We start from the raw sequence: 16,780 nt of genomic DNA on the forward strand, positions 1-16,780 counted from the left end.
AACCTGCCAATGGCAACTACAGTGTCAGAAGTGCAAGAAGGGGATGGGAAATATAAGGAGACGTGTATAAGCGAGGGAAAGCCTGAGTGGAGTGATTATGTGACTGTGAAACCCTCCACCCCAGACCTGTGATACTAATAGGAATCAGTCACATTTGGCATGCTCAGAAATGAAGAGAATTCTGTTCCTGGTGGGAACCATGTCTTTTGCCCACAGTTTAGGCTAAATCCTGATGTCATTTCTGCCCTTTACTTTTTTTTTTTCTTTTCTCCTCCAATCACTGAGTCACCTCAGCTTCGCTTGTAATCAGGGTCGGACTGGGACACTGGGGGCCCATCAAAGAAATTTCAACCTGGGGCCCACACATCCCATGATTGCGGTGAAGAAAGGGCGTGACCATGCACCGGAAGGTAGGCGTGGTCATGATGTATTATGGACAGGGTCAAATGTACATGATCTTAGCAGAATTGTAATTCAGAGACACTGCTGCCCAGCAAAACGTTGCATAGAGTCCCCCTCCTTCAATATGAAGTAATGTCCTACTTTGCAGAGGTTGCAACTGCATCGGGGCCCTTGGGCCAAAGGGGCCCCGAAGGGCCCTCCCTCAACTACAGTATTACCTCTCTATTGGTCCTTTGCTCATAATAATTACTTCTATAGATGCTTTGAACAGTGGTAATCATTAACAAGCTATATACCTTATACTAGAGCGATGCTCCGCCCCCCAGATCCTAACAGCCTATCACAGGCCGCGTCTCGGCAAGCTATGTCACCTGGCGCCCAGCCCCCTACACAGGTGACGTTTCCTACTGGGCGGGAGCGCTCTACCTCACACCGCGCGCCTCTCCTGGTGACGTCACGCCGCCACGTGTCCCGCCCAGGCTCCGGAGGCGGCTCCTGATTGGCTGGATCTTGTCCTTGCGTCCCCTTCTCTGAGCAGCAACGGGAGAGACGCCGCAGCTGCTGTGCTGAGTGCCCAGTATGGTCCGAGCCGTGACCGGAGGAGGGGGAGGAGCTACGGCCCGAGCGCCACCGGGTGAGAGAGAGACTCTGTGTGTCATGTCTGCGTGCGCTGCGTGTGTGTTATACATGCTGTATATGTGTGTGACTGCAGCGCGCTGTGTACTCCCTGCTGCATGTACATCACTGTACTCTGCCCATATATACACGGCTTATACATCACCCCTACTGTGTGTGTACAGTACTCTAACCTGCCCATATATAACCATACATTACTATACACGGCTTATACATCACCCCTACTGCATGTACAGTACTCTAACCTGCCCATATATATCCATACATCACTATACACGGCTTATACATCACCCCTACTGCATGTACAGTACTCTAACCTGCCCATATATATCCATACATCACTATACACGGCTTATACATCACCCCTACTGTCTGTACAGTACTCTAACCTGCCCATATATATCCATACATTACTATACACGGCTTATACATCACCCCTACTCTCTGTACATTCCTATACCCTGCCCATATATATCCATACATTACTATACACGGCTTATACATCACCCCTACTGTCTGTACAGTACTCTAACCTGCCCATATATATCCATACATTACTATACACGGCTTACACATCACCCCTACTCTCTGTACATTCCTATACCCTGCCCATATATATCCATACATTACTATACACGGCTTATACATCACCCCTACTGTCTGTACAGTACTCTAACCTGCATATATATCCATACATTACTATACACTGCTTATACATCACCCCTACTGTCTGTACATTCCTATACCCTGCCCATATATATCCATACATTACTATACACGGCTTATACATCACCCCTACTGTCTGTACAGTACTCTAACCTGCATATATATCCATACATTACTATACACGGCTTATACATCACCCCTACTCTCTGTACAGTACTCTAACCTGCCCATATATAACCATACATTACTATACACGGCTTATACATCACCCCTACTGCATGTACAGTACTCTAACCTGCCCATATATATCCATACATCACTATACACGGCTTATACATCACCCCTACTGCATGTACAGTACTCTAACCTGCCCATATATATCCATACATCACTATACACGGCTTATACATCACCCCTACTGTCTGTACAGTACTCTAACCTGCCCATATATATCCATACATTACTATACACGGCTTATACATCACCCCTACTCTCTGTACATTCCTATACCCTGCCCATATATATCCATACATTACTATACACGGCTTATACATCACCCCTACTGTCTGTACAGTACTCTAACCTGCCCATATATATCCATACATTACTATACACGGCTTACACATCACCCCTACTCTCTGTACATTCCTATACCCTGCCCATATATATCCATACATTACTATACACGGCTTATACATCACCCCTACTGTCTGTACAGTACTCTAACCTGCATATATATCCATACATTACTATACACTGCTTATACATCACCCCTACTGTCTGTACATTCCTATACCCTGCCCATATATATCCATACATTACTATACACGGCTTATACATCACCCCTACTGTCTGTACAGTACTCTAACCTGCATATATATCCATACATTACTATACACGGCTTATACATCACCCCTACTCTCTGTACAGTACTCTAACCTGCCCATATATATCCATACATTACTATACACTGCTTATACATTACCCCTACTGTCTGTACAGTACTCTAACCTGCATATATATCCATACATTACTATACACTGCTTATTCATCACCCCTACTGTCTGTACAGTACTCTAACCTGCCTATATATCCATACATTACTATACACGGCTTATACATTACCCCTACTGTCTGTACAGTACTCTAACCTGCATATATATCCATACATTACTATACATGGCTTATACATCACCCCTACTCTCTGTACATTCCTATACCCTGCCCATATATATCCATATATTACTATACACGGCTTATACACCACCCCTGCTGTCTGTACATTCCTATACCCTGCCCATATATATCCATATATTACTATACACGGCTTATACATCACCCCTACTGTCTGTACAGTACTCTAACCTGCCCATATATATATCCATACATTACTATACATGGCTTATACATCACCCCTACTCTCTGTACATTCCTATACCCTGCCCATATATATCCATATATTACTATACACGGCTTATACATCACCCCTACTGTCTGTACAGTACTCTAACCTGCCCATATATATATCCATACATTACTATACATGGCTTATACATCACCCCTACTCTCTGTACATTCCTATACCCTGCCCATATATATCCATACATTACTATACACGGCTTATACACCACCCCTGCTGTCTGTACAGTACTCTAACCTGCCCATATATATCCATACATTACTATACATGGCTTATACATCACCCCTACTCTCTGTACATTCCTATACCCTGCCCATATATATCCATACATTACTATACACGGCTTATACATCACCCCTACTGTCTGTACATTCCTATACCCTGCCCATATATATCCATACATTACTATACACTGCTTATACATCACCCCTACTGTCTGTACAATACTCTAACCTGCCCATATATATCCATACATTACTATACACTGCTTATACATCACCCCTACTGTCTGTACAGTACTCTAACCTGCCCATATATATCCATACATTACTATACACGGCTTATACACCACCCCTGCTGTCTGTACAGTACTCTAACCTGCCCATATATATCCATACATTACTATACACGGCTTATACACCACCCCTGCTGTCTGTACAGTACTCTAACCTGCCCATATATAACCATACATTACTATACACGGCTTATACATCACCCCTACTGTCTGTACAGTACTCTAACCTGCCCATATATATCCATACATTACTATACACGGCTTATACATTACCGCTGCTGTCTGTACATTCCTATACCCTGCCCATATATATCCATACATTACTATACACGGCTTATACATCACCCCTACTGTCTGTACAGTACTCTAACCTGCCCATATATATCCATACATTACTATACACGGCTTATACATCACCCCTACTGTCTGTACAGTACTCTAACCTGCCCATATATATCCATACATTACTATACACGGCTTATACATCACCCCTACTCTCTGTACATTACTCTAACCTGCCTATATATCCATACATTACTATACACGGCTTATACATCACCCCTACTCTCTGTACATTACTCTAACCTGCCTATATATCCATACATTACTATACACTGCTTATACATTACCCCTACTGTCTGTACAGTACTCTAACCTGCCTATATATCCATACATTACTATACACTGCTTATACATCACCCCTACTCTCTGTACAGTACTCTAACCTGCCTATATAACCATACATCACTATACACGGCTTATACATCACCCCTACTGTCTGTACAGTACTCTAACCTGCCTATATATCCATACATTACTATACACTGCTTATACATCACCCCTACTGTCTGTACAGTACTCTAACCTGCCCATATATATCCATACATTACTATACACGGCTTATACATCACCCCTACTGTCTGTACATTACTCTAACCTGCCCATATATATCCATACATTACTATACACGGCTTATACATCACCCCTACTGTCTGTACAGTACTCTAACCTGCCCATATATATCCATACATTACTATACACGGCTTATACATCACCCCTACTCTCTGTACATTACTCTAACCTGCCTATATATCCATACATTACTATACACTGCTTATACATTACCCCTACTGTCTGTACAGTACTCTAACCTGCCTATATATCCATACATTACTATACACTGCTTATACATCACCCCTACTCTCTGTACAGTACTCTAACCTGCCTATATATCCATACATTACTATACACGGCTTATACATCACCCCTACTGTCTGTACAGTACTCTAACCTGCCTATATATCCATACATTACTATACACGGCTTATACACCACCCCTGCTGTCTGTACAGTACTCTAACCTGCATATATATCCATACATCACTATACACTGCTTATTCATCACCCCTACTGTCTGTACAGTACTCTAACCTGCCTATATATCCATACATTACTATACACTGCTTATACATCACCCCTACTGTCTGTACATTCCTATACCCTGCCCATATATATCCATACATTACTATACACGGCTTATACATCACCCCTACTGTCTGTACAGTACTCTAACCTGCATATATATCCATACATTACTATACACGGCTTATACATCACCCCTACTCTCTGTACAGTACTCTAACCTGCATATATATCCATACATTACTATACACTGCTTATACATCACCCCTACTGTCTGTACAGTACTCTAACCTGCCTATATATCCATACATTACTATACACGGCTTATACATTACCCCTACTGTCTGTACAGTACTCTAACCTGCATATATATCCATACATTACTATACATGGCTTATACATCACCCCTACTCTCTGTACATTCCTATACCCTGCCCATATATATCCATATATTACTATACACAGCTTATACACCACCCCTGCTGTCTGTACATTCCTATACCCTGCCCATATATATACATATATTACTATACACGGCTTATACATCACCCCTACTGTCTGTACAGTACTCTAACCTGCCCATATATATATCCATACATTACTATACATGGCTTATACATCACCCCTACTCTCTGTACATTCCTATACCCTGCCCATATATATCCATATATTACTATACACGGCTTATACATCACCCCTACTGTCTGTACAGTACTCTAACCTGCCCATATATATATCCATACATTACTATACATGGCTTATACATCACCCCTACTCTCTGTACATTCCTATACCCTGCCCATATATATCCATACATTACTATACACGGCTTATACACCACCCCTGCTGTCTGTACAGTACTCTAACCTGCCCATATATATCCATACATTACTATACATGGCTTATACATCACCCCTACTCTCTGTACATTCCTATACCCTGCCCATATATATCCATACATTACTATACACGGCTTATACATCACCCCTACTGTCTGTACATTCCTATACCCTGCCCATATATATCCATACATTACTCTACACTGCTTATACATCACCCCTACTGTCTGTACAATACTCTAACCTGCCCATATGTATCCATACATTACTATACACTGCTTATACATCACCCCTACTGTCTGTACAGTACTCTAACCTGCCCATATATATCCATACATTACTATACACGGCTTATACATCACCCCTACTGTCTGTACAGTACTCTAACCTGCCCATATATATCCATACATTACTATACACGGCTTATACACCACCCCTGCTGTCTGTACAGTACTCTAACCTGCCCATATATAACCATACATTACTATACACGGCTTATACATCACCCCTACTGTCTGTACTGTACTCTAACCTGCCCATATATATCCATACATTACTATACACGGCTTATACATTACCCCTGCTGTCTGTACATTCCTATACCCTGCCCATATATATCCATATATTACTATACACGGCTTATACACCACCCCTGCTGTCTGTACATTCCTATACCCTGCCCATATATATCCATATATTACTATACACGGCTTATACATCACCCCTACTGTCTGTACAGTACTCTAACCTGCCCATATATATATCCATACATTACTATACATGGCTTATACATCACCCCTACTCTCTGTACATTCCTATACCCTGCCCATATATATCCATATATTACTATACACGGCTTATACATCACCCCTACTGTCTGTACAGTACTCTAACCTGCCCATATATATATCCATACATTACTATACATGGCTTATACATCACCCCTACTCTCTGTACATTCCTATACCCTGCCCATATATATCCATACATTACTATACACGGCTTATACACCACCCCTGCTGTCTGTACAGTACTCTAACCTGCCCATATATATCCATACATTACTATACATGGCTTATACATCACCCCTACTCTCTGTACATTCCTATACCCTGCCCATATATATCCATACATTACTCTACACTGCTTATACATCACCCCTACTGTCTGTACAATACTCTAACCTGCCCATATGTATCCATACATTACTATACACTGCTTATACATCACCCCTACTGTCTGTACAGTACTCTAACCTGCCCATATATATCCATACATTACTATACACGGCTTATACATCACCCCTACTGTCTGTACAGTACTCTAACCTGCCCATATATATCCATACATTACTATACACGGCTTATACACCACCCCTGCTGTCTGTACAGTACTCTAACCTGCCCATATATAACCATACATTACTATACACGGCTTATACATCACCCCTACTGTCTGTACTGTACTCTAACCTGCCCATATATATCCATACATTACTATACACGGCTTATACATTACCCCTGCTGTCTGTACATTCCTATACCCTGCCCATATATATCCATACATTACTATACACTGCTTATACATCACCCCTACTGTCTGTACAGTACTCTAACCTGCCCATATATATCCATACATTACTATACACGGCTTATACATCACCCCTACTGTCTGTACAGTACTCTAACCTGCCCATATATATCCATACATTACTATACACGGCTTATACATCACCCCTACTCTCTGTACATTACTCTAACCTGCCTATATATCCATACATTACTATACACGGCTTATACATCACCCCTACTCTCTGTACATTACTCTAACCTGCCTATATATCCATACATTACTATACACTGCTTATACATTACCCCTACTGTCTGTACAGTACTCTAACCTGCCTATATATCCATACATTACTATACACTGCTTATACATCACCCCTACTCTCTGTACAGTACTCTAACCTGCATATATATCCATACATTACTATACACGGCTTATACATCACCCCTACTGTCTGTACATTCCTATACCCTGCCTATATATCCATACATTACTATACACTGCTTATACATTACCCCTACTGTCTGTACAGTACTCTAACCTGCCTATATATCCATACATTACTATACACTGCTTATACATCACCCCTACTGTCTGTACAGTACTCTAACCTGCCCATATATATCCATACATTACTCTACACGGCTTATACATCACCCCTACTGTCTGTACAGTACTCTAACCTGCATATATATCCATACATTACTCTACACGGCTTATACATCACCCCTACTGTCTGTACAGTACTCTAACCTGCATATATAACCATACATTACTATACACGGCTTATACATTACCCCTACTGTCTGTACAGTACTCTAACCTGCATATATATCCATACATTACTATACATGGCTTATACATCACCCCTACTCTCTGTACAGTACTCTAACCTGCCCATATATATCCATACATTACTATACATGGCTTATACATCACCCCTACTCTCTGTACATTCCTATACCCTGCCCATATATATCCATACATTACTATACACGGCTTATACATCACCCCTACTGTCTGTACAGTACTCTAACCTGCCCATATATATCCATACATTACTATACACGGCTTATACATCACCCCTACTCTCTGTACATTCCTATACCCTGCCCATATATATCCATATATTACTATACACGGCTTATACACCACCCCTGCTGTCTGTACAGTACTCTAACCTGCATATATATCCATACATTACTATACATGGCTTATACATCACCCCTACTCTCTGTACAGTACTCTAACCTGCCCATATATATCCATACATTACTATACATGGCTTATACATCACCCCTACTCTCTGTACATTCCTATACCCTGCCCATATATATCCATACATTACTATACACGGCTTATACATCACCCCTACTGTCTGTACAGTACTCTAACCTGCCCATATATATCCATACATTACTATACACGGCTTATACATCACCCCTACTCTCTGTACATTCCTATACCCTGCCCATATATATCCATACATTACTATACACGGCTTATACATCACTATACACGGCTTATACATCACCCCTACTGTCTGTACAGTACTCTAACCTGCATATATATCCATACATTACTATACATGGCTTATACATCACCCCTACTCTCTGTACAGTACTCTAACCTGCCCATATATATCCATACATTACTATACATGGCTTATACATCACCCCTACTCTCTGTACATTCCTATACCCTGCCCATATATATCCATACATTACTATACACGGCTTATACATCACCCCTACTGTCTGTACAGTACTCTAACCTGCCCATATATATCCATACATTACTATACACGGCTTATACATCACCCCTACTCTCTGTACATTCCTATACCCTGCCTATATATATCCATACATTACTATACACGGCTTATACATCACCCCTACTGTCTGTACAGTACTCTAACCTGCCCATATATATCCATACATTACTATACACTGCTTATACATCACCCCTACTGTCTGTACATTCCTATACCCTGCCCATATATATCCATACATTACTCTACACTGCTTATACATCACCCCTACTGTCTGTACAGTACTCTAACCTGCCTATATATCCATACATTACTATACACTGCTTATACATCACCCCTACTGTCTGTACAGTACTCTAACCTGCCTATATATCCATACATTACTATACACGGCTTATACATTACCCCTACTGTCTGTACAGTACTCTAACCTGCCTATATATCCATACATTACTATACACGGCTTATACATCACCCCTACTGTGTCTGTACAGTACTCTAACCTGCCCATATATATCCATACATTACTGTACATGGCTTATACATCACCCCTACTCTCTGTACATTCCTATACCCTGCCCATATATATCCATACATTACTATACACGGCTTATACATCACCCCTACTGTCTGTACAGTACTCTAACCTGCCCATATATATCCATACATTACTATACATGGCTTATACATCACCCCTACTCTCTGTACATTCCTATACCCTGCCCATATATATCCATACATTACTATACACGGCTTATACATCACCCCTACTGTCTGTACAGTACTCTAACCTGCCCATATATATCCATACATTACTATACACGGCTTATACACCACCCCTGCTGTCTGTACATTCCTATACCCTGCCCATATATATCCATACATTACTATACACGGCTTATACATCACCCCTACTGCATGTACAGTACTCTAACCTGCCCATATATATCCATACATTACTATACACTGCTTATACATCACCCCTGCTGTCTGTACAGTACTCTAACCTGCCCATATATCACTGTACACCCTCCACACCCCATGTGTCTGTGCGGCACTGTGTACTCCTTGCTGCATGTACATTCCTATACATCACCTCTACATATCCATACATCACCATGCCCTGCCCATACATCACCCCTACTGTCTGTACAGTACTCTAACCTGCCCATATATATCCATACATTACTATACACTGCTTATACATCACCCCTACTGTCTGTACATTCCTATACATCACCTCTACATATCCATACATCACCATGCCCTGCCCATACATCACCCCTACTGTCTGTACAGTACTCTAACCTGCCCATATATATCCATACATTACTATACACTGCTTATACATCACCCCTACTGCATGTACAGTACTCTAACCTGCCCATATATATCCATGCATTACTATACACTGCTTATACATCACCCCTACTGTCTGTACAGTACTCTAACCTGCCCATATATATCCATACATTACTATACATGGCTTATACATCACCCCTACTCTCTGTACATTCCTATACCCTGCCCATATATATCCATACATTACCATACATCACCCCTACTGTCTGTACATTACTATACCCTGCACATATAACCATACACCCTCCACACCCCATGTGTCTGTGCAGGACTATATACACCCTGCTGCATGTACATTACACTCAGCCTAATCACCTCTACTGTCCATACCCTGCCCATATATATCCATACATTACTATACACTGCTTATACATCACCCCTACTGTCTGTACAGTACTCTAACCTGCATATATATCCATACATTACTATACACTGCTTATACATCACCCCTACTGTCTGTACAGTACTCTAACCTGCATATATATCCATACATTACTATACACTGCTTATACATCACCCCTACTGTCTGTACAGTACTCTAACCTGCATATATAACCATACATTACTATACACTGCTTATACATCACCCCTACTGTCTGTACAGTACTCTAACCTGCCTATATATCCATACATTACTATACACTGCTTATACATCACCCCTACTGTCTGTACAGTACTTTAACCTGCATATATATCCATACATTACTATACACGGCTTATACATCACCCCTACTCTCTGTACAGTACTCTAACCTGCCCATATATATCCATACATTACTATACACGGCTTATACATCACCCCTACTGTCTGTACAGTACTCTAACCTGCCCATATATATCCATACATTACTATACACGGCTTATACACCACCCCTGCTGTCTGTACAGTACTCTAACCTGCATATATATCCATACATTACTATACACTGCTTATACATCACCCCTACTGTCTGTACATTCCTATACCCTGCCCATATATATCCATACATTACTATACACGGCTTATACATCACCCCTACTGTCTGTACAGTACTTTAACCTGCCCATATATATCCATACATTACTATACACGGCTTATACATCACCCCTACTGTCTGTACAGTACTCTAACCTGCCCATATATATCCATACATTACTATACACTGCTTATACATCACCCCTACTGTCTGTACAGTACTCTAACCTGCCCATATATATCCATACATTACTATACATGGCTTATACATCACCCCTACTGTCTGTACAGTACTCTAACCTGCCTATATATCCATACATTACTATACACGGCTTATACATTACCCCTACTGTCTGTACAGTACTCTAACCTGCCCATATATATCCATACATTACTATACACGGCTTATACATCACCCCTACTGCATGTACAGTACTCTAACCTGCCCATATATATCCATACATTACTATACACGGCTTATACATCACCCCTGCTGTCTGTACAGTACTCTAACCTGCATATATATCCATACATTACTATACACGGCTTATACATCACCCCTACTGTCTGTACAGTACTCTAACCTGCCCATATATAACCATACATTACTATACACTGCTTATACATCACCCCTACTGTCTGTACATTCCTATACATCACCTCTACATATCCATACATCACCATGCCCTGCCCATACATCACCCCTACTCTCTGTACATTACTCTAGCCTGCATATATAACCATACATTACTATACATGGCTTATACATCACCCCTACTGTCTGTACAGTACTCTAACCTACATATATATCCATACATTACTATACACTGCTTATACATCACCCCTACTGTCTGTACAGTACTCTAACCTACATATATATCCATACATTACTATACACGGCTTATACATCACCCCTACTGTCTGTACAGTACTTTAACCTGCATATATATCCATACATTACTATACACTGCTTATACATCACCCCTACTGTCTGTACAGTACTTTAACCTGCATATATATCCATACATTACTATACACTGCTTATACATCACCCCTACTGTCTGTACAGTACTCTAACCTGCCCATATATATCCATACATTACTATACACGGCTTATACATCATCCCTACTGTCTGTACAGTACTCTAACCTGCCTATATATCCATACATTACTATACACGGCTTATACATCACCCCTACTGTCTGTACAGTACTCTAACCTGCCTATATATCCATACATTACTATACACGGCTTATACATCACCCCTACTGTCTGTACAGTACTCTAACCTGCCTATATATCCATACATTACTATACACGGCTTATACACCACCCCTGCTGTCTGTACAGTACTCTAACCTACATATATATCCATACATTACTATACACGGCTTATACATCACCCCTACTGTCTGTACAGTACTCTAACCTGCCTATATATCCATACATTACTATACACTGCTTATACATCACCCCTACTGTCTGTACAGTACTCTAACCTGCCTATATATCCATACATTACTATACACGGCTTATACATCACCCCTACTGTCTGTACAGTACTTTAACCTGCCTATATATCCATACATTACTATACACTGCTTATACATCACCCCTACTGTCTGTACATTCCTATACCCTGCCCATATATATCCATACATTACTATACATGGCTTATACATCACCCCTACTGTCTGTACAGTACTCTAACCTGCCTATATATCCATACATTACTATACACGGCTTATACACCACCCCTGCTGTCTGTACAGTACTCTAACCTACATATATATCCATACATTACTATACACGGCTTATACATCACCCCTACTGTCTGTACAGTACTCTAACCTGCATATATATCCATACATTACTATACACTGCTTATACATCACCCCTACTGTCTGTACAGTACTCTAACCTGCCCATATATATCCATACATTACTATACACGGCTTATACATCACCCCTACTGCATGTACAGTACTCTAACCTGCATATATATCCATACATTACTATACACTGCTTATACATCACCCCTACTGTCTGTACAGTACTCTAACCTGCCCATATATATCCATACATTACTATACACTGCTTATACATTACCCCTACTGTCTGTACAGTACTTTAACCTGCCCATATATATCCATACATTACTATACACGGCTTATACATCACCCCTACTGTCTGTACAGTACTCTAACCTACATATATATCCATACATTACTATACACTGCTTATACATCACCCCTACTGTCTGTACAGTACTCTAACCTGCATATATATCCATACATTACTGTACACGGCTTATACATTACCCCTACTGTCTGTACAGTACTCTAACCTACATATATATCCATACATTACTATACACTGCTTATACATCACCCCTACTGTCTGTACAGTACTCTAACCTGCATATATATCCATACATCACTATACACGGCTTATACATCACCCCTGCTGTCTGTACAGTACTCTAACCTGCCTATATATATCCATACATCACTATACACGGCTTATACATCACCCCTACTGTCTGTACAGTACTCTAACCTGCCCATATATATCCATACATTACTATACACTGCTTATACATCACCCCTACTGTCTGTACAGTACTCTAACCTGCCCATATATATCCATACATTACTATACACGGCTTATACATCACCCCTACTGTCTGTACAGTACTCTAACCTACATATATATCCATACATTACTATACACTGCTTATACATCACCCCTACTGTCTGTACAGTACTCTAACCTGCCTATATATCCATACATTACTATACACGGCTTATACATCACCCCTACTGTCTGTACAGTACTCTAACCTGCCTATATATCCATACATTACTATACACTGCTTATACATCACCCCTACTGTCTGTACAGTACTCTAACCTGCATATATATCCATACATTACTATACACGGCTTATACATCACCCCTACTGTCTGTACAGTACTCTAACCTGCCTATATATCCATACATTACTATACACTGCTTATACATCACCCCTACTGTCTGTACAGTACTCTAACCTGCCTATATATCCATACATTACTATACACGGCTTATACATCACCCCTACTGTCTGTACAGTACTCTAACCTGCCCATATATATCCATACATTACTATACACTGCTTATACATCACCCCTACTGTCTGTACAGTACTCTAACCTGCCTATATATCCATACATTACTATACACGGCTTATACATCACCCCTACTCTCTGTACATTCCTATACCCTGCCTATATATATCCATACATTACTATACACGGCTTATACATCACCCCTACTGTCTGTACAGTACTCTAACCTGCCCATATATATCCATACATTACTATACACTGCTTATACATCACCCCTACTGCATGTACAGTACTCTAACCTGCCCATATATATCCATACATTACTATACACGGCTTATACATCACCCCTACTGTCTGTACAGTACTCTAACCTGCCTATATATCCATACATTACTGTACACGGCTTATACATCACCCCTACTGTCTGTACAGTACTCTAACCTGCATATATATCCATACATTACTATACACGGCTTATACATCACCCCTACTGTCTGTACAGTACTCTAACCTGCCTATATATCCATACATTACTATACACTGCTTATACATCACCCCTACTGCATGTACAGTACTCTAACCTGCCCATATATATCCATACATTACTATACACGGCTTATACATCACCCCTACTGCATGTACAGTACTCTAACCTGCCCATATATATATCCATACATTACTATACATGGCTTATACATCACCCCTACTGTCTGTACAGTACTCTAACCTGCCTATATATCCATACATTACTGTACACGGCTTATACATCACCCCTACTGTCTGTACAGTACTCTAACCTGCATATATATCCATACATTACTATACACGGCTTATACATCACCCCTACTGTCTGTACAGTACTCTAACCTGCCTATATATCCATACATTACTATACACTGCTTATACATCACCCCTACTGTCTGTACAGTACTCTAACCTGCCTATATATCCATACATTACTATACACGGCTTATACATCACCCCTACTGTCTGTACAGTACTCTAACCTGCCCATATATATCCATACATTACTATACACTGCTTATACATCACCCCTACTGTCTGTACAGTACTCTAACCTGCCTATATATCCATACATTACTATACACGGCTTATACATCACCCCTACTCTCTGTACATTCCTATACCCTGCCTATATATATCCATACATTACTATACACGGCTTATACATCACCCCTACTGTCTGTACAGTACTCTAACCTGCCCATATATATCCATACATTACTATACACTGCTTATACATCACCCCTACTGCATGTACAGTACTCTAACCTGCCCATATATATCCATACATTACTATACACGGCTTATACATCACCCCTACTGTCTGTACAGTACTCTAACCTGCCTATATATCCATACATTACTGTACACGGCTTATACATCACCCCTACTGTCTGTACAGTACTCTAACCTGCATATATATCCATACATTACTATACACGGCTTATACATCACCCCTACTGTCTGTACAGTACTCTAACCTGCCTATATATCCATACATTACTATACACTGCTTATACATCACCCCTACTGCATGTACAGTACTCTAACCTGCCCATATATATCCATACATTACTATACACGGCTTATACATCACCCCTACTGCATGTACAGTACTCTAACCTGCCCATATATATATCCATACATTACTATACATGGCTTATACATCACCCCTACTGTCTGTACAGTACTCTAACCTGCCTATATATCCATACATTACTGTACACGGCTTATACATCACCCCTACTGTCTGTACAGTACTCTAACCTGCATATATATCCATACATTACTATACACGGCTTATACATCACCCCTGCTGTCTGTACAGTACTTTAACCTGCATATATATCCATACATTACTATACACTGCTTATACATCACCCCTACTGTCTGTACATTCCTATACATCACCTCTACATATCCATACATCACCATGCCCTGCCCATACATCACCCCTACTCTCTGTACATTACTCTAACCTGCATATATAACCATACATTACTATACATGGCTTATACATCACCCCTACTGTCTGTACAGTACTCTAACCTACATATATATCCATACATTACTATACACTGCTTATACA

General features: G+C 40.5%; 1 protein-coding gene across 1 annotated transcript in view; it reads left to right on the forward strand.

Moving 5' to 3' along the window:
• Positions 1–910: 910 nt before the first annotated feature.
• The window catches only part of AVPI1 (arginine vasopressin induced 1), a 60,730-nt gene continuing 44,860 nt past the window's right edge, over positions 911–16,780 (forward strand). Inside the window, exon 1 of the mRNA XM_068255061.1 lies at positions 911–1,036. The gene's annotated coding sequence lies outside the window, so the exon portion shown is untranslated. The remainder of the gene's footprint in view (positions 1,037–16,780) is intronic.

The sequence above is a fragment of the Hyperolius riggenbachi genome, chromosome 10, assembly GCF_040937935.1.
Source record: "Hyperolius riggenbachi isolate aHypRig1 chromosome 10, aHypRig1.pri, whole genome shotgun sequence".
Taxonomy (NCBI): Eukaryota; Metazoa; Chordata; class Amphibia; order Anura; family Hyperoliidae; genus Hyperolius; species Hyperolius riggenbachi.